The 21,640-nt window shown below is 43.9% G+C and overlaps 1 protein-coding gene across 12 annotated transcripts in view; it reads left to right on the top strand.

The window, feature by feature from the left end:
• Ppp2r2b (protein phosphatase 2 regulatory subunit Bbeta) overlaps positions 1–21,640 on the top strand; it is a 404,944-nt gene that overhangs the window by 326,222 nt on the left and 57,082 nt on the right. The window lies entirely within an intron of this gene.

Below are 21,640 nucleotides of genomic sequence, written 5' to 3'. Positions count from 1 at the left end.
TTTAATTTTTTTTGAACTTCATTTTCTGATTTATGGCTGCACTGGGTGCTTGATATACAATCTTTTCACGGCTTCATCTTTCCTGATATTTGTTGCAAATAACAATGGAGTTTTAGCTTCTGCAGCGAAAATCAATCAAGTCTGTTTCATATTCACAGGCTGGCAACGGCCCCCGACGGCCCCCCTGGATTAGATTAACTTGGTGAATGTGTCACTCTGCCATGGGTAATTTCTCATCTCCAGCTCTGTCTTCCCCCTCCTACCTCTGCAGGCGGATATTGAGAGCTCTCATTGATTGACTGCCCCAAAAGTGAATACTGGCATGTGATGTGTGTAACACAGCGGGACGCACGTATTCTGTGTTTATGAAAATAAATAATAATTTCTGTTATCATTATTGATTGTTGCCATTATCTGATTGTATCTGTCTGTGTCAGGGAGTTTCTGTTATGGGATCAGAGAACACTCTATGGGACCCCAGGCAGCTAGGCTATAGACAAACCTCCATGTCTAGACTCGTTTACTCCTTTAGAAGTAATAATTATATTTCTATTCTTCTTGTTAGCTGATTCCTTTGTCTAATATCCAGGAAGACAATAGTAGTTGTGCTCAATGGTAGCCAAATGAACTAATTCACTTGGAATTATTAAAGCAGCCAATACTTAGCAAACATCTTCTGTGTTCCAGGGGCATTTGACATCATTGAATCTTCCACATAAACCTGTAATATGGGGGGCCAGTGTGATCCTCACTTTTAGGGGCATGGCACCTGAAGCTGTAAAGGTTAGGGAACTTGCCTAACAGAGGTGAATAAGTGTCAGTGCTTGAACTTGAATGCCTGTCTTTCTAATTCCAAGATTCATATTGCTATCCTGCCTCTTGTTAAGACATAACGTTTGCCATACACATTGATATTGAGGTTTGAGCTCAAATCCAGGCAAGTAAGCTGGGGTGAGAGAGGCCATAGAGGCTGCTGGCATTGGCAAAGGTGGGTTTGTGGCTTTGCAGGAGAGTAAGAAGGTAGAGTACCTTGAGCTATGCCATGGCATAAAACATGTAGTCAACAGTCAGGAAGTGCCTATGCTCCACCCCACCCTGACTCGTGCTCCCTGCACATGCACACACACACACGTAGCCAGCTACTCAGAAACTTCAGGAAAGGGGCCACGGCACTTACACATATCTATCCACTATGACCCAGAGAGTAGTGCTGGCAGCCATTGGCATAACCTCTAAGATCTGTTTCAAACTGGAGTGTCTCTGATGATTTTCAGCTGTTCCTTCTGACTCTCAAGGTTGGTACAGACCAATATGAAAGCAAATTCTATCAAAATAGAGTTGCCTTGACACGGAGGGGCAGATTTGATTTAGATTGATTTGTTGTGACTCTCGCCGTGGTTGACTCTAGCTGTTTCTTAATCCCTTGAAGCAAGCTCCTTCCCCTCCCATTCTAGTCATATCTTGGGGGCAGCCACCTCGTACCCAGTAGTACATTCCAACAGTAACTACTGAAGACATTTATTAAGCATGTACCTTCGGCGGACAGGTTATAAGCATATTTCATTGTACCCTGACACTAAACCCATGAAGTGGATAATTCTATGATGCCAATGTTGCAAAAGGGGAACTTGATTATTAATCCTGAAGCAACCTGCCCACATCTACAGCTACAAGTGGCAGGGTCGTATTTTTAACCTATTCAATCTGACTCCAAAGCCACTGTCCTGTATAAGAGTCACCAGGAAAGAGGTCAATCTATGACCAAATGGCAGCCATCATCTATAACACGGGAATGACTGTATATTCTTACACATGCCAGGATGATAAAATAGGAAGTTGGTGAAGAGTCAGATCTACTGCAATCAGAGCACACTCCCTGATGATGTCACATTATCTCTCTTTCCAGAGATACTTCTGGTATGCTGCCTTTAACATACTGCAATTAGATCCAACATAGACAACAATATAAACAGAATCCTATACCTAGCTTAGGATCAAGTTATCAGTGTACCTTGATCCCCAGCCCTTTAGAATGTTCCCATGGCCTAATCCTCAAAAGGAGGAAGATGGTAAAACATCCACTCATGTGAGAAAAGCATCCCACCTGACCAAAGCACAAAGATGTTGGGTGTCATTTATCTTGAGACACCATGGTCAGGGTTTAGTCATGATTCCAGGTTTTTGGAAGGCTCTCCCTCCTTACCTTTGGTCATTCTGTGATCTGAATTCAGGGATGGGCTATGGGAAGGGCTGAGCTAACCCTGAGTGTAGGCACCCTGATGGCCGTTTTCAGGTTTTGCACACATAGACAATGTCACCATTTCTACCCTTGTTCACACTGCTGCAGAGCAAGAGTGCCCCTCCCATCTTTCATCTAAGTAATTTTAAGTTAACACTTTTTAAAATTAAGTAGAAACTCAGGCATAACTGGATGATGAAAGTGGGAAAGATGGTCTAGGTCTTTGAAATGGGTGTGCAGGCATGTATATGCTTATGGTTTAGCATGCCTGAGAATGTGAATAGACCTGACTTAGATTTGTTTTCCAAATTGGCTTTCTTAGTGGATCAAATGTGGGCATCAGACTCCCTTTTACTACCAAGTTATACTACGAAATTAATTTGAAATCACAGGAGGGTTTCTAGGTCCTCTGCTCATTATACATAAGATCTTTGTAAAAAATAATTAACACAAATGGATTTAGAATTAAGCCCAACAGAGGACATGATCACTTTGATCTTAGGACATTGCCAACCAAGCACAAGCTGATGCATTGATGTAAGCATTTTAAATACCAGTCCTCTCCAGACAGCCGAGATTTTGAAATGCATCCCTGGGGGTTGTGGATGTGAAGAGACTGTCTTCTCTTTGATGCATAACAAGAAACCAGTTGGAGAAAAACTTATATGAAGGGTAGTTTTATATTTAAAAGAAAAACCATATTTTCAACAGAAAAAAAATATAGAATTCTTTGGTTTCCTTAGAATGGTTGAGCCATTGGGGGGCGGGGGAGGGGGGTGGGAACACTCCACCTAGAATGTATCTACTGGAGCCGGTGTTTAATGCCTTCCTCTTTACTATAGAAGTAAGTGTCCAAAGCTATCAGGACACATAAACATGCTCGCAAACGCATTTTGCTGGAGTAATATAGGAAGCTACAGTTTAAGCATATTTAACCAAATCCATTTTCAGAGCTTCTGTGAAACTTTAAGAGATGAATATGTACTCTCTAGAAAGGATTTCAAGCGAAACGTTTTTTCCATCAAATTTATTTGTCCATAAGGAAAAATATTTTTCCTTGGTTCAGGAAACAATTACTGTTTATAATAGTCTACTAAAATTGTTATCCATGGCCGAGGCAGGTCCACAGCTGGAATGAGAATCATCTGTGACACTAGGCCACCCCTCTGTTACTCTGACATTTCTCTTTTCCATAGCAAGTCTTAGTTCATGAAGGCAGCCTGGTTCCAGTTTAGACCATTTATCAAATTATTATGAACCACTCCCTAAACAGTAGGCCACTGATCTATTTTGAAGGCACAGCAATCAACCTCCCTTTGGAAAGTGCTGGCTAAAAGAGTTGGGTCCATGAACAGGGGTTCCCCCCTCCCAGTCAGAGTCACTTGGTAGAACCTCCTCCTAGTCAACTGAGAACTTCCTTCCACCTGACACCATGCCGAGCTGGCAATGTACCCACATTTTTTCTTTACTCTAACCCCATGTCGGGATTGAGAAGACTATCTCCAAGATGGAGGAGTGACTCATTTAAGGTAACTTCACTAGCAAGTGCAGACCCATTGCGTTCACTACCTTCCAGGCTTCAGCCCCCTTACCCTTGACCTCCATGTTAGCTAGCCTCCCAATGGCAGTGGCTTCTCGTGCTATAGCCAGTTCAGATCTAGCCTACATCCAAAGACTTCTTGAAACAGAAATTCCACAGTAGGTCATGAAAACACCTCCATCTTATATAATTTCTATCTAATCTGCTACACATATGAAGCTTTCAAGTCTCCATACAAACAATGTATATGTATATGAATCTCACTCTAATGAGTCTTAGATCTCATGAGTTTAGAACATATCTTTTAAAATAGTGGGGAAAAAAACCAATGTTGTGTCCTTGCTTGTCACTCTAGCAAAGCCTGTTGTAAACTTAGAAATGACCTGTCTCATCATGGTGCCATAGTCAGGTAGACAAACACTAAAGAGAAGGAAGCAGAAGAAGCTAAAGTTAGGTCAAGGCCAACCTACAGGGCAGTTTGGCTGCTGGCGTAGCTCAGTTGTAGAATGTTCATCTGGCATGTGAACAGCCCAAGATTTGGATCATAGCACCACCCAAAACCAGGCATGGTAGCACATGCCTGTGGTTCCAGTACTCAGTTAGGAGAATCAAAAATCTCAAAGTCATTTTTACTACATATCAAGTTCAATGCCAACCTAGACGACATGAGACCCTGTCTATAGAGAAGAAAATAGAAGAGAGAGGAGGGGGAGGGGAGGAGTGAAAACTAGTTCCCCTTTCAAACTTTCTTCTCTGCCCCTTAACCCCACTTTCTCTCATTTCCAGGGATTTGGAGTTCTGTAACATATACTTAAATAAATAGAGTACCTGTTTAACTCTAACACAAAGTGAAGACTTCACATAGCGATCTCAGTTGGTTAGACTCAGAAGCGAAAGTGACGACACAGCTCTAGATTTGATTGCTAACATCGCTTCCCACAGGAAGGCCATTGTACAGACAGGCCCACAGATGACTGCAACAACCATGTCCATCACTAAGAACACGGGCCTTGGGTGTTTCTTACTTATACACTTTTAATTAATTCTGCAGGCACTTACTGAATACCAGCTATGAACCGAGTGCTCTGTAACCCGATGTTGCAATAACACCCACAGAAGGCATGGTCCCTACCTTCTAACTTGGCAGTGTCTTGGTGAATAGGCACTAAATCACTTTGAATATAAAACCAGTACTATGACAGGAGATGCAGGGGGAAAGTATGTGGCGTGTAAGAGAATGATGGAGAATTTGATCCTGGGAGCACACAGAACAATTTCCTAGACAATAATACTTGAACTGTAGTAGTAGACAGGTTAAGAGACAGGAAGAACAATCAAAGCAAGGGATGTGCAGAAGGCCAAGAGTCACATATGGGAGTCACCACAGCACAGTGGTGACTCCTGTATGTGGTAGGAGAAGGATGACAGAAACACCAGGCATGTGTGGAGGGGAGTGTTGTACCACCAAGACTACACCAAGCACCATGGGCTTCCTTAAGGACCCTGCTCTGCCCTGGCTTGTACTCACTGCTCTGTATGGGTTGCTCCTTTGGAAATCCCTTCTTTGCTTGAGTAGCTAAAAAAGTCTGTACCCAAGACAGGAAATGTACCAAGCTGCGTGAGGAGGTGGTAACAGAGTTTAAATTCAGGAAGCAAGTGCCATTTGTCATTTAGGTCATGTTGCCCTCTAGCCCCTGACTGGCACTATTTTGATACATGCTGGGGCATGGCCTTCACCTCCCTCCTCCAATACCAAGGTGTCCTCGCCACAAGGTGAACCCTTCTATGAATGATTAAATTGTTTGGAGGGTCATAGAATCTGACAGCTCCCTATTACACAAAGGAAAAGATAAGCTTCCGATTAGCCCTGGGAATGGAGGAAGTCAAGACGGAGTGTACCTGTCAGAGCCGCTTACAACATATAAATCATTACCTCCATCTTCCACACAGGCTGGTGCTGGAGAGAGAAAGAAATGGCTGGGGTTGGTTAGGAGTGTAGCACCCTGGGAAGAGCTTCTACTTAGCTTCAAAGACAGATTTGCTCTGCTATCCATGCAAAGAAATCAGAGCTCCACACCCAGAGGAATGACAGAGACAAACACCCATGGGTTCCTGGAAGGGACCATTTGTTTTCCAGGCATTTGCCAATGTCTTCTAATGTAACCATAGAGGCTGTAGGAATTTCCTCAGACTCCAAGAGGCAGCGTGCTGAGGATGACACCTGCTATATATCTGATGTGGAATGTTCACGTTATACAATCAACCTAGCAACTGGAGTTGTTATTCTGGCCTTTATTCCTTTCATTCACAAGCATAAATTCTGAGAGGAGCCCAACATAGTTAGCCTGTCTTGCAGTCTAGGACATCAGGGTTTTTCCAGGCACACACTAACATCGTAAAACTTAGAAAGAAAAAAAATTAAGGATGGCAAGTCAAAATTAATAAAGATTTTTACAATTTAAAGTTAGATCTGGAGTGATGGCTCCGTAGCTAAGAGCACTTGTGGCCCATTCAGAAGACCTGGGTTCAGTTCCCAGCACCCACAAGATGACTCACAACCACCTGTACCTCCAGTTCCAGGGGATCTGATACCCTCTTCTCACCTCTGAATGCATGCATATGGTGCACATAAATTCAAGTCAGCACACACACATGAATATAAATAACAAATAAATAATTTTTTGGAGAAAACTCAAGTTGATTGGATAGTATAATAATCAAATGCTCTTTGCATTGTATATCGTACCAAAGACCAAGTACCTTGCAGAACGTAAGAGCCTAGAAGATTCCATCTGCAGAAAGACCAGCACTGAATAGCCTCTTGTTTGTGCACAAAGGCCAAGAGACACTGAGTCTTGTGCTGTTTCTGGAGTGTTTGGAACACATGGACGAAGCTGGAGGGAGGAAGTTCACCTCTAGCTCTTCCAAGCTTTATGCCCTCTCTTTCTCAATGTCCCCTGAATTTTCGGTGTAGAAGTTATGTCTGTAGATGTGTCACCCGGAGCTGAGCATCTCAAAGTCATTCTCTGTACGTAAGGATGAGGTGGTACAGGAAGTAAACCCATCAGAGTCTCTGCAGCAAGTTGAGAGGAATGGGTCCCCCCCCATCCCATAATGCCCACTTTTGAGAGAGCCTTTCAGTTCTCTCTGAGACAGGAGAAGTCTTCTGAGGCATGACTCCCTCAGAAGCTGCAGCCACCTCTCTACACCTCCATGAGGTACCCTGGGGTGGTGGCAGGAACAGGAACCCGAGAGACACTGTTAAAAGCCCCTTGGGACTCTTGGTTGCAAATCTCCCTTTAAATTGTCTGCCTCAGCTTCCATCTGTCAGTCACCCAGATACAGAATTCTCTGCCTGAACCAGAGTTTACCCTTAGGTCATAGAATCCAGTGTCAAATGCTATACTCCGTGTCTTTATTTTGTGGGTACAGTAACAATGCAAGGAAAGAACTAACATTTAAAAACTGCTTCTGGGTGCTAGGTTGTCTTTCTTTAAATAAAGGCAAGATAGAAAGTTCTGCTTTTTGTTTGTCTTGAGTATCCGCCCCCTCCCCTGAAGTTTAGTAGCCTCCTTTTACATTCTCAAACTTAGGCTGGCGGCAAGGACAATGGCTTAGTCCACAAAGTGCACACTTTACAAGTACACAGACCTGAACTTGGACCACCAGGTCTCATTGAAAGCCAAGTGTGGAAGTGAGAGTCTATTGTCCTATGGAGCTGTCCTATGTAACCCTAGCATAGATGGGATGGTAGAGCTAGGCTGATTCCAGGCTCCCTGGTGGGCCAGTTTAGCCAGCTGGAGAAGGCCAGGTTCATTGAAAGATCCTGTCTTAGAACATTTAAATGGAGAGTGATTGAAGAAGACACCCAATGTCCACCCCTTCTACACCGAAAATTCAGGGGACATTGAGAAAGAGAGGGCAGAAAGCTTATAAGAGCTAGAGGTGAACTTCCTCCCTCCACATATACACACACATACACAAATACATATACACATACACACAAGCACACATACACACACATACACACACATATACACGCACACATACATACTCACATACACACACATATACACATATGCACACAGGGGTGGGAGTTAGTGAGGAGAAGTGATTACAACTTTTAAAAACTGAAATGCAACAGTGAGCACCAAAAGTGTCCTCTAAAATACCAACCCTTTTAATTAGCCCGCTTTTCTTGTAGAAACGTCCATATCAGCATTAGTACTAAGGTACTAATAAAAGAGAATTAGACTTCTCCATATTTATATTTGGAGAAAGACTGTGTCTTCGAGTAATTTCTGATCATCAGATGGAAAGATGCCGCAGAGTAGGCAGACGGACTTTACTGGCACTAGTTCCTTCCTGGGAAGAAAATAAAACATGAGCAATGTAAGCAGCATATATGTTGAGTGAGTACATTCCAAACACGCTGTAAACTTAGCTCGCCTAAATCTGCAACCCTACACAATGAAAATGCCTTGCTATATTTGGTGCTGTAACTCAAGATCTAGGTTTATATTACTTTCTATAATTTAAGACAAGAAAAGAAAAAAAAGAAAAGAAAGAAAAAGAAAAATCCTGTGCCTATAAATAGACCTAGAATAGAATGCCATTTTAAACTAGCAGTTCTTGTGAAGAAAAAAAATAACCAATTAGGGAACATATTGAGTCGGGCTCCAGAGAGAACATGGAAATTTGTTGTGTTCTCTGCCGGCGTGTGCACAGGGAAGGGTGTTTCCTGCCACCTTCAGGGTTTACATGTGACACCTTACCGTGGTGGCTTCTGTTCTCTCCAGCTGCCTTTACTTGTCTGTTCTGGCTAGCAGTCTCTGCTCCTGAGACAACAAAGCTCTACACAGGAACAAAGCATCTCCCATCTTCCATCTCTCAGCTTCCCTGAGAAGGGTTTCCACTGATTCCAGGCTGCAGAAACCCCTTGAGCCCACGTAGGGCAAGACTAGGACATCTCTTGAGTCCTCAAGACTCAGCAGTCAGTCAGCACGAGCCCAGACCTGCTATGTGCTTTGAGGTTTCTTCAATATCAAAGTCAGTACTTTGCTTTCAGAGGCCCGAAGATAAGAATCTACTTCCTCATTTTCTCCCAAGAAACACACGGCTTCTCCTCTGCTTCTCTTGATGTCTTTCTTTCTGCACACTGAAGCAAATAACTCCCCATCCATGTGTCTTTCTTCTGGGCACACACTTCAGCTATTGATCTCTAAGTCCCCCTGCCAAGCGCCAACAACCTGCTTTCCTCCTCTGCCACTTCCATTCTCCTTTCAGATAGGGAGGGGAAAAAAGCTCATTGTTTTTCTTCTTAACATCTAGCTATGTGTCTTTCTCTCTCTCTCTCTCTCTCTACACATCATTTAACTTAGCTCTCAGTACAGCTCTGTTCCTTACACTGGCTCCTCCACACTATCTGGAGCAGAGGTTCTCAGCTTTCCCATTGCTGTGACCCTTTAATACAGTTCCTCATGTTGTGGTGACCCCAACCAGAAAATGATTTTATTGGTGCTTCATAGATGTAATTTTGCTACTGTTATGAATCATCATGCAAATATCTGATATGCAGAAAATATGCGAGCTCCGTGAACACAAAGAGGGTCACAACCTTGAGGATGAGAACCACTGACCCAGACGCTAAGGAGACCCTTAGGGGGATCTCATCCCCTTGTCTTACTGCGCAGGGACATGAGTAGGCTTTGAGGTCACTGAAGCCATGGATGGGAAAAGGGGCATGGTATGGCTTCAGTAGCCATGTCTGCAGAGGGTACCATGTAGGCTCACTGGGAAATATGAGACCTCCCAGCTGAGAGGTCGTAGCTGTTTAAATATGCTTGGCCCAGGGAGTGGCACCATTAGGAGGTGTGGCCTTATTAGAGTAGGTGTGGCCTTGTTGGAGGAAGTGTGTCACTGTGGGGGTGGGCTTTGGTCTCCTCCTATGCTCAAACTCCACCCAGTGCGAAAGAGAGTGTCCTCCTAGCTGCCTGCAGATTGTCAGTCTTCTGGTTCCCTATGGAACAACTTGGAGAACTCTTAGCTCCTTCGCCAGCTGCGATGCTTCCCGCCTTGATGATCATGGACTGATCTTCCTAAACCTGTAAGCCAGCCCCAGTTAAATGCTGTCCTTTATAAGAGTTGCCTTGGTCCTGATGTCTCTTCACAGCAATGAAAGCCTTAACTAAGACCCTGGGTAATGGAGCTCACTGAAAGCACTTGTCTGATGAGGCATGTGGGAGATTGTGCTTGATGAGGCCACACATGGCAGGCCCAGGGGATTAGATGCCATTAGGGCTACAGGAAGCAAGGGTCCTAGACACAGGATCTGAAGGCCTCAGCCACACATGGAAGAGAGGGGAGCCCTCTGTGTGCAGCCAGGCATCCCCACTGTGGAGGTAAACCATGTCAAACCAGCTTTTCGGGTCTCACTTATGAAAACATGTGAGTTAGCAAAGAACAATCTAACAGAGATCTAATATTGTACCTGATGAAATATAGATTCGCACACACACACACACACACCAGTCCATAACTTCTGTATTGGAATTCACTGTGTTGTCTCTCAGGTGCTACAATCACAGGGATATGACACCACTCCCAGGAAAATAAATTTTCTATAACTAACTGAAGGCCACTTGTATGAACCATCTTTCTGGGTAGTATCGAGGTAGCTTTCCCTGGTCACCAACTTTCTCAAAGTCTGTGATATTTATGTTGGTGACAGACACAGCCTTAGCCAGCATCACCAAACCCAGGAACTTAGTGTGCCCCCATTTCCTTTTGAAAATTCCTATTCTGATTACACCAAGCCTGGCTTTTGCGATAATAGTTCTAACCTCTCTCAGAACATTTATAAATACGTGTTTGGTTTTATATTTTATTTACTCATAGCTAACTTTAAACTCAGAGTTTAAAGAGTCCCAGAGATGCACCAGCACCACTAACTTCTGTTCTCCCCCACCTCACCCCCTGCTCTCTCCACACTGGATCTCCACCCAGTTGCTCTTCACACCCCCTGTCCTACTCAGTTCCCTCCATCTCTAATGTCTATTTTACATCCCCTTCTGAGTGAGATTCAAACATCCTTTCTTGTTACTTAGCTTCTTTGGGTCTGTAGGTTGTAGCATAGCTATCCTGTACTTTATGGCTAACTTCCACTTATAAGTGAGTGTATGTCATAAAAGCAAGGATCTGAGTCACTCCATGTTTGTCCCTTTCTCCCTCTGTGTAGTCACAGGTTTTTGTTGTTCTGTTTTTTGTTTTTGGTTTGGTTTGGTTTGGTTTTGGTTTGGTTCTGTCTTGAGATTTTTCCTTTCTGTAAGGTTCAGAGCTTTCCGTTTTGTCAAAGAGGCTAATAGCTTTGATCTTTGGAAAAATAATCCATGCCCTTCTCTTCAGGAAGAGAAAATAAAATGCTGGGAATTTCAAGTCTGTGATCAAGCCTAGCTCTGACCTCTGAGCCACCACCATTTCTTATTGATCACCTTTCCCTAAATCAGAGGGCAGAGAGTCAGGGATGAATCAGGAAGTGGTTGCTGACCTGGAACCTTAAAGGGAGTAGACACAGGACACCACACAAGGACAAGGCCTATTGTTGAGTGCGGAGAAGAGAATCAGCTGATCATGTGTAGGCTGTGGAAACACAGCCTGTGGAAAGGGCAGAAGATCTCAGGGTCTTGGCAGACAACAATACAGTGCATTGTTCCAGGAGATGTCATTGCAAAGGCTTATTTCATCCAGGATGGACCTCCTCCTCCTCCCTTTTTTCCACTGTTTACCTATGGTTTATAGTCTAATTTTAAAAAGAAAATTACAGGGCTAGGGTGTAACACAGTGGTAGAGTACTTGCCCAGGATGCTAAAAGCCCTGAGTTCAAGCCCCAGAAGAACCACAAAAAGAGAGGGGGGGGAGAGAGAGAGGGGGAGAGAGAGAGAGAGAGAGAGAGAGAGAGAGAGAGAGAGGAGGGCTCATTGAACTTCTATGATTGGAAGAAAAATTATATGAGAGATAAATGCACTCCCTGCTTGAAGAAAATTTGTAAATAACGTTCCAAACACAATTTCAGCCTAGGGAACAGTGACTAATTAGTTTTGCTGTCCTTGAGCAAAGGACTATTAGTGAGAAGTGACCCCAGGAAAATGCTGGGTTAAAGAAAGAAACTAGAGATCTGTTTTAGGGCTCTCACAGCTGCCCCATTACTGTCCTGGGATGGGGTGCCTGCGCAGAATGAAGAACGGCCTATTAACTGTAACAGTGGGAGCTGTGAGGTAGGGAAGAGCTGGGGAGATGAAAGTGGGAAGGTGATGGAAAAAAGGGGAGAGTAAATCCAAGGGCACTGATGATTTAGGAGAGGATCTGGTCCTTCCAGTCTTCTGTTTTGCATCACTCCTACTGCCCCCTCCCAATGCTGATGATGCTGACAGCTCCAGAAAGCAGCTCTTACCTCTCAGGAATGGGGATGTGTGCTCACTAGAGGCCTTGGCTTTCCCCAGGACCAGGCAAATGCATGATGTAGGAAGCATATATTGCCATTGTATTTGTTAATTGTGTGTGTGTGTGTGTGTGTGTGTGTGTGTGTGTGTTCACACACCTGCAGGAACACGTGGAAGACTGAAGACAGCTTTAATTACTCCCTTCTCTCTCCTTCCATGCCACCATGTAGAGATTAAGTATCACACAGATCTTCAACCCTGGTGGCAAGGATCTGTTGCTGCTGAGCCATGTTCCTTATGCATGTGGTCTTATTTTATTGACCAGGCTCATGGGTAACCACTATCTCTCAGCCTCTCAATAACTAGGGCCTTAGGCCAGGCTGAACAAGACTAAGAATTCTGTCCTGGTGAAATACTAGGTTACAATGTTTTTTTTCTCCTTTTTTAAAAAATTTATTTAATGTGTAAATTGGATGGATAAGGCAACCAAATTAATTGAAACACTTAAATGTTTCCTAATTTTAGAAAGTTCATAAGGGAATAATAACCACATTGTAGGATGCTTTTTGTTAATGTATATGTCTAAAAAGCAAAGTGGAGTGGAACAAAAAGCATGCATAGAAAAGCCAGTTTCCACTTTTACTGTTTTAAAATACCTTTTTAATGAATATTTTTATTAGATCTTTGAAAGTTTCATACATTGTTTATAATTCTTTGTATATTTATCCCCAAGTCTTACCTTGATTTCCAGATCCACCCCACTTCCCTAGCCCTCAATTTTGTGTTCTCTCTCCTTTTTCCATTCCTTTTCTTTTTGTTACAAAAGGAGAATACATTTGTCTCAACAAGTCAGATAATAGCATTTTAAGACTCTGCCCAAGGTAAGAATGTTACTGTTTGGGGTGTGAGTGTTTCTATATCTTCCTTTGTGCTTCGACCTGAGCATGTTGTTACTAACATCAATGGGCAAATACTATCTATACTATTTATCTCTATGGGTCGTCCTCTGAGCCAATTCATCTTTGCAGCGGCAATAGTTCTAGAGTATACTATAACTTACTCAGCTTCTCCTTCAAGGGAGTCTGATTTTAATATAATGTAATCATAACTAACAATGGACAACTAAACATTTCTTGTCATGTGCTAAATGACAGTTTCACATTTAAAAAAAAACATTCTAAGTTAAATTTTACATTATTTTTATCTTAGTATCTACTTCTGACTTTTTGTGGTTGCTGCAGGTCTTACAACCCCTGGCCAGTGGTTGTAACTGGGTGGCAATCACAGGGGTGGCCTAAGACCATCCAGATATTTATATTATGATTCATAACAGTAGTAAAATTAGCTATGAAGTAGCAACGAAAATAATTTTATGGTTACAGGTCACCACAACATGAGGAAGTGCACTAAAGGCTATCAGCATCAGGGAAGTCAAGAACCACTGCTCTTATCTCTGTGTGAGATGTGGCATCAGTCATCTCTGCCCTTGCCTTTGCAACCACGAGGCACCATAGGTCCTGTTAAGGGTCACTCCATGACCAGTGCTTGAATGCTTTAAGTTACGAAAATGAAGCAATTGTCTTATGTCTCCGCTAACCTCCTCATTAAACTGTAGTGAGCTCAGAGCAGGGACTGCAACTGTAGATTCTTTAGGAATGAAGGTTTAAAAATTAATCTAACGAATCACTTTCAAGATTAAGGGTTTTTAGAGATTCTTAATTTGCTGGCCACTGGTGAGATCGGCGTATCTATAAATGTCTGGATCTCTCCACCTCTGATTTTTCTGTTTATAACTTTGATTTATATTTTTATTGAGTTATTTGTTTTGTTGCTGATTCTTAGGAGCTCATTATATGTATCAAATAAAAGCTCGTTTTCTGTTTTTCTTTGTTCTTTGATGGTTTCATACATATACATGTGTATTAGTTATTATCTGGTTTGGGTGTTTGGTTTGGTTTTCAAAATACCAGTCCTTGAGTTCCACTTGCCAGGCATGGTGGCTTAACTTCTTGTTGGTGAGGCCTGTGCATCACTTTTAAACAAGACGGCTTACTGGATTTGAGTATGCAGCTAGAACCAGGAATCAGACCATTCAACCTTGAAAGGTCATTGAAAGTTAACTTGTTCCCCTGGGAAAGACACCAGTGATCACTACCGCCACCTGCAGGTGGAAGAAAGAATGGACACACCTCAGTTTCGAAGGGCTCTGACAAGCTCAGAACTATGAATGATTCTGTTTCCAGGGCATTGATAAGATATCTTTCTCTTTATGTAGGCATCCTTGTGTAAATGACTTCTCAGGAGACTTCACTGGCAAGATTTGTTGTTAGTATCAAATTTGTATTTATATCGTTGATTCTGCATATTTTATAGCCACAAATAAAATACTGTAATACAACACTGCTAAAGATCTATTACCACCAAATAGTCATTGAAGATTTATCCTAATTACTAATATTACTGAATTTTGTAAGTTCTCTCATCAATAATATGTGAGAGGCAAATGAGGTATCTGCGACTATTTGTAACAAAATTCTTCCAAAATGAAGCCACTTGCCTCTGCCTACCCACTGCTGCTTCTCCCTACCTACAGCTGCCTCTCCCTACCCACAGCTTCCCCAGCTATGTGTTAATTGAAATTCTCTTGCTCTGTAACATTCCAGGATGCTTCCTCCTTCATGTAAAATTACACAATGTGTAATGTTGAGGTAAATAACAGGGAAGGCAGTGATCAGGGAAGCGCACTTCGAAAGGCAGCGATGCTGGCAGAGAATGGAAAAGTCTGGGGGAAAATAGTACAGAACTGGCAGTGACTAGGACTTCTGCATGGAGTGGTAATTAGATGGCGAGTTTATCTTCTGAGGGAAAGGTGTTTTTTTCTCTCCTCTCCGTACACAGGCTAGAATTCAGACATAGAGAATGTGAAAATGTTATTCTGCCATGGAAATCATCTGTGATGCATTAAGCTTCATTCATATATGTGTGTATATAGATAGGTAGATAGATAGATAGATAGATAGATAGATAGATAGATAGATAGAGAGAGAGATAGAGAGATAGATAGATAGAGGATGGATAGATGGATGGATTGGATGGATGATAGGTGATGCATGTTGATACATAGATATGTATATATAAATAAATGTTAAGTATGTGTACAGTACATATATGTATATGTATGGAAATTGATGCCAGGGCTTTGCACATACAGAGCGTGTGGATGCCCACTGATTTCCATCCCCAGCTCTGGGCTGAACTTTCTGCACCATGATAGGTTTTCCTCTGTCAGCTCAGCTTACACGCTAACTCATCAGGGCTTCTTATTTTTTATTTTTTATTTTTTGGAATGATTCTCCTTTTATTTTATTTTATTTTATTTTATTTTATATTTTTATTAGGTATTTTCCTCAATTACATTTCCAATGCTATCCCAAAAGTCCCCCATACCCTCCCTTCCACTCCCCTACCCACCCACTCCCACTTTTTGGCCCTGGCGTTCCCCTGTACTAAGGCATATAAAGTTTGCATGTCCAATGGGCCTCTCTTTTCAGTGATGGCCGATTAGGCCATCTTTTGATACATATGCAGCTAGAGTCAAGAGCTCTGGGGTACTGGTTAGTTCATAATGTTGTTGCACCTATAGGGTTACAGATCCCTTTAGCTCCTTGAATACATCCTCTAGCTCCTCCATTGGGGGCCCTGTGATCCATCCAATAGCTGACTGTGAGCATCCACTTCTGTGTTTGCTAGGCCCCAGCATAGTCTCACAAGAGACAGCTATATCAGGGTCCTTTCAGCAAACTCTTGCTAGTGAATTCAATGGTGTCATCTTTTGGAGGCTGATTATGGGATGGATCCCTGGATATGGCAGTCTCTAGATGGTCCATCCTTTTGTCTCAGCTCCAAACTTTGTCTCTGTAACTCCTTCCATGGGTGTTTTGTTCCCAATTCTAAGAAGGGGCAAAGTGTCCACACTTTAGTCTTCGTTCTTCTTCAGTTTCATGTGTTTTGCAAATTGTGTCTTATATCTCGGGTATACTAAGTTTCTGGGCTAATATCCACTTATCAGTGAGTACATATCATTTGAGTTCTTTTGTGGTTGGGTTACCTCACTCAGGATGATGCCCTCCAGGTCCATCCATTTTGCCTAGGAATTTCATAAATTCATTGTTTTTAATAGCTGAGTAGTACTCCATTGTGTAAATGTACCACATTTTTTGTATCCATTCCTCTGTTGAAGGGCATCTGGGTTCTTTCCAGCTTCTGGATATTATAAATAAGGCTGCTATGAACATAGTGGAGCATGTGTCCTTCTTACCAGTTGGAACATCTTCTGGGTATATGCCAGCAGGGCTTCTTTAAGAGCCCAGGTTCTCCATTTCCGTACCATTGACATTGAAGTCTGAGTAATCCTTGTAACCGTCTTGTGCACTCTGTGCAGCATTTCACAGCATCCCTGGCTTCTACCCACTTGTGCCAGGAACATCCACTCGGCTACTCCAAAGGTTATCTCCAGACATCACCTAAAGGCAACGCTGTGTCTCATAAAGAACAGCTGTCCTAAGAACTGGGTTTGCACTTCTTTCAAAACAACTTACCTAATTCCCCTAATCTAAATTGGGTCCTCTCTCTCTCTCTCTCTCTCTCTCTCTCTCTCTCTCTCTCTCTCTCTCTCTCTCCCTCTCTTTCTGTCAATGTGACGTGAGTAGCAGTCTGCAACAGGACACTTGCCTGAGACATGGGTCTCTTTCTTCCCTTTGCACACTCGGTACCACAGTGTAATCTGCTCTATTCACTCTGTACACATATGGCCTGGTGCAGTGATTGGCACTTAATAAGTAGTTGTCGAATAAAAGAATATAATTCTGTTATTTAATGTCCTGAAGCACAAAGCCTGACTTGGTCCAAAGGGGTTTTGTTCTGGAGCGTATTTCAATCTATATGCCAAAGCCTGTAAAAGAAGAAATTAGGGCCATACTGAGGCTGTTGAAGGGTGTGAGCGGGGGAAATCTAAAAACTATATTATTTGGATAGGATTCCTTGGGGGTTTTGGCGGGATGCTGTTGATTGGCAGCTTCATTCTGGAAACAGCGGCTCTGATATGTCATCGTAAGCTGGGCCAACCTGTCTCTCCTGCTTCCCCATCCCATCCACCACCAATCCACAGAGGAAACAAGGTTTTTGAGCAGAGCAGGGCTTGCTGCTCCATCGGTTCTCTGAGGACCAGGAAGGACATGCCACCCGAAATAAACCTCATCAGAGATGGCACTTGAGGCTCCTTTTCATGTTTTGAAAAAAAAAATGGAATTAAGATGCGTAATTTTTAAAATGAAAAATGACGGACTGGCATTCTTCCCACCAAAAATGGAGAGTAATTTAATTTGTTAGTGGCTTATTTTATTTGACAGTCTTTGTACATTCTCGATTTGGTTTGTTACACTGAATTACCCTTTAATAGTGGGTACATCATGCCAGACTCTACCCCTCCCCAGGTGGGTTTGATAACTGGCCGAGCGTCCATATTGTTCAAGGTTTTGCTACAGTGAGAACAGAGGCTGCTTGGCAGTGTGAATGGGCTGCTCCTCCCAGCCTCCTGAGCATCCTCATCCTGACCCTGGCATCTTCTCCAGTTCTCTACTCAGCTCATTGTGTCCTCTCTAGTTTCCCTGTTCATCGATGCTCTGCATAGGCTTCAGCCTCCATGCATTTGCATCTATAAGACCCCTGCCTCACAACCTTATAGCATCTGTTCACATGATACCCTTCAGAGTAGCCTTCCTGGAGATGCCATATCATATAGCATGAGAGAGGAAAGAGAGACTGACTGACTGACTGACTGACTGACTCCACAGAAGTAAAGCTGACAGTGTATGTCCAGGAACATGCCTGATACAGAGGAGAGGGACTTAATAGTTTGTTGACTAAATGATTAAGTTACTTGTCCAACTCTCAGGAGCATCACACTCCCCTATACCCAGACTTCTTCCTGTCCATCGTGCGTCAGCATCCTCTCCTGAGTCTCCCTACACCTCCCTAGCATATACAAGGTCCCTTGGGTGATACATCCCACTGAGCTCCAGTATAGCTCAACCCCTCCCCAAGTATCTACACAGTCTGGTACAGAACCAAGAGGATAAAGAGTCAAGCTGACTCCTGAACCAAGAAGTGCAGATGTATTGGCTCTGCCTCAGGCTAGCTGTGTGACTTCAGATTAATTACTCAACCATTCTGTACCTCTCCTTTTTTTGTCTGTCCCTTAGGAACCATAAAGATAAGATAACTCACTGATGACTGGCTTAAGTGTTTAACCATTGCAGGCAGTGGACAACATGGGGTGTTTATGGAAGGTCTGTCTGAGAGGATGCCACTGGAGAGGGGGAGAGAATAGAGTGGCTTTCTGTAAGCCTGTGGCAGGTCAGACTCAGGCTGCCCCTTTTCCCTGGAGAAATCAATCACTGGATACAATAACAGGATGCCCGGTAACTGGGAAGAGTGGGATTGTGTTGATCCCTCCCAGTATTCACACACACATGCGTGAGAATACTCACATGCACAACTGACCTCAGGAAGACACTGAACCTGAGCAGAGGAGAGACAGGGATGTGAGCTGCCCCAGAGATGACACTGCTGCACCCCACCTTGGGCCACTCCAGGCACAGAGCCTCAAGAGCTGACAGTGAGGCTCAGATAACAGCTTCAGCTGACTTAAGTGGTTTCAGACTGGGTGGGCATTTGTCCATGATTCTAGCATTCAGAGGCTTAAGTAGGCAGTGGGTGTCACAGGTTCAAGGCCAGCCTGGGCTATATATCAAAATCTCATTCCCCCCACTGCTCTCTCTGTGATACTGAGCTGCATCCTCCCCTATAGGGTGGCAAATGGAGCCCCTTCCAAGGCTGGCTCCGGGAAAACTGGATGAGATCATGGCTGGGATAGAGTTGACACTTTGGGCTCTAAACACCATGGCTGGCTCATAGCACAGGAAGGCTGCCAGAACAATGTTCTCTGAAGAAAGCCTAGACACTGCCTGGTATTCTTGAAATCATGCCCCGCTCTTCTCCCTGCCATGGCCCCAGAAGGAACAATCAGACCATGTGGGAATCACAGTCCCAACATGGCTGCCTAATCCAGCCATCTGGTCCTTCCCGAACTGCAGGACAAGGCATTACCATAACACAGGAATGATGCAGGGACTCCCTCCAAACACAACCAAATACACAGATATACATGCATACATACATACAGCCATGTATGAACACACAGATACACTACACACACACACACACACACACACACACACACACCTTATCTGTGCAAAGAAGGCTCCATCCCCAGACACCTGCTCAGAGCCTTTCCCCATTATGCAGCCCATCATGGATCATGTCAGCCTGCATTAGCAACCAGGCTCATCACATTAGGCAGCAGCCTTGGGCTGGCAGCTACCACTTTGAAATGCCTCTTTATCTCGTTGTCACGCTCCCTTCCGCATCGGACACAGCCACAGAGTGATCTGAAGACCCAATGTAGACATGAAGAACCAGGTTAGAGGTCAAAGATTGCAAGAAAACCTGACATACCCCACTGCCCTGGGCCCTGGGTGCCTGCGTGGAACTCAGGCATCTCTGAGGAGCAGAGGAAGTTAACACTGGAAGGCTCCAAGTGCAAGCATCTTTATGAGCAACTGTAGAAAATGTGGCATGTGTTTCTGAAAACACACAACATAGATGCCCTATCGACTTACTGTCAAAATCTGTGACGCCTTTGGAGACTTCAGACCAACAACATGATGTGACATCAGTAGTGTCTCTCTGCTTCAAGTCCCCCCGGCTGTTTATCCATGTCACTTATAGTTCCACCCTGCTGTGTTCCTACCTGCTGTACATGAGGAAAGAGGGCTTGCTTTGCAGTCAGGTGGGTCCTAAGATCAAATCCCACTTGTGCCTTCTCATCTCTGGACCATCCTGGGACTGTGACTTGGCTTCTCTGTTTTCTGTTTGTAGTCCTACTCTGTGCAAGTAGCTGCTTTACATTTGTTGAAAGCATTATCTGGGATTCTGTATGAAGAGTGCTTAACCAGACACCATTGTTTCAGTAACTGTGTCAGGGCCAAGTTCATAGAGGAGCCTCAGCTTCACCAGTGTGAAGCCTCCACTCACACAAGCCCTTGGTTGGCGTTCACTCGTGCACGCCTAAATCTTGGACTTCAGCCCCTGACTCATCTCCACTTCCAGAAAGGTCTGATGAAAACTTAACCGTGATCGTGTCCGGGTCATCCCAAACCCATTCTCCCCACCTTATTGATGTAGGCAGAGCTCCTTCTGTGGCTTACCCCCAATTTACCCTGTCACCTTCACTCTCACAATAGACTATCACCACCTCCACTTCAGCCCCCTCTGGCTAGGACCTGCCTTCTGCTGGCCTGGTGACTTATTCCTCATCTTCCGAGTCTCTGCACACTCACCCATCCCTGGGAAACCCCTCAAGACGTTCTAGGCTCTGTGCCTCCTCCCTGGAGCACTCACTGCATTGTTGTATGTGGTAATTTACCCCTACCCCCCCACCACCACCACCACCAGCTAGAGCAGCCATATAATGGTGAGCCCTTGGGGCTTTGTACAATGCTAAGTTGGTGTTACTGAAAGAGTAAGTAGGATGGGTGGTAATTGCTTCAGTAAATCCCCATGACTATCTTCAATAAGATGAGGACAGAGCAGGTTCCACCAATGTCCAGAGCATGGGGCACATCCCAGACCATCAGTCAGTTGGTACTTGTGTTCAAAGCACAGGCCTCTTACTCCCACACATGTCATGCAAAACCATTCATTGTCCATGCCTGGCATATGGGACCTGAGAGATCAACCTCTTCCTCCGTCCTGGCATACAGATGACCCCATCACTGGCCTCCTGGACACCAAGTATCATATCTGTCTGAGCTTTCCTCCATGTTTTCTCAGGACCATTCATATGCATGCACATGTATGAGCTGATGAGCAACTCCATGGTGGGGCTGGGAGAACTCTGCCTTCTGGAAGGTGTTGCTGAGTGACTGCCCTGCAGGAAGCCAACCTGCTTTGGGCCACCTCCCCTTGCCACCTGGGGTGATGTTAATTCAGAAGCTAAAGGCTTAATCTGCCGCCTGCTGTCACATCATGCAGACTCAGGGCAAGATACTTTGGAAAGGATATTTTGGAGTCTTTGAAAAGGAGGTGGAAAGGATCCTCGTGGCTATTTATCTCCTTGTTTCTACTAAAGAACTGTGCCCATGCAATGTGGTTTAGCTTGTCTGGGCTTTGAGCAGAAGAGTGGGTGTCTCTATTCACATTTCCTAGAGAGAACTCTCTGAGCACCCTAACTCCCCCAGTCCACCATGAAGAAAAGACTTCCTGGCATATGCTCTACTCAGTCATTCAATAAACACTTACTGA

The sequence above is a fragment of the Mus caroli genome, chromosome 18 (assembly GCF_900094665.2).
Source record: "Mus caroli chromosome 18, CAROLI_EIJ_v1.1, whole genome shotgun sequence".
In the NCBI taxonomy this organism is placed as follows: domain Eukaryota; kingdom Metazoa; phylum Chordata; class Mammalia; order Rodentia; family Muridae; genus Mus; species Mus caroli.
The sequence above is the reverse complement of the archived record's forward strand: the minus strand, read 5'-3'. Positions and strand labels throughout refer to the sequence as shown.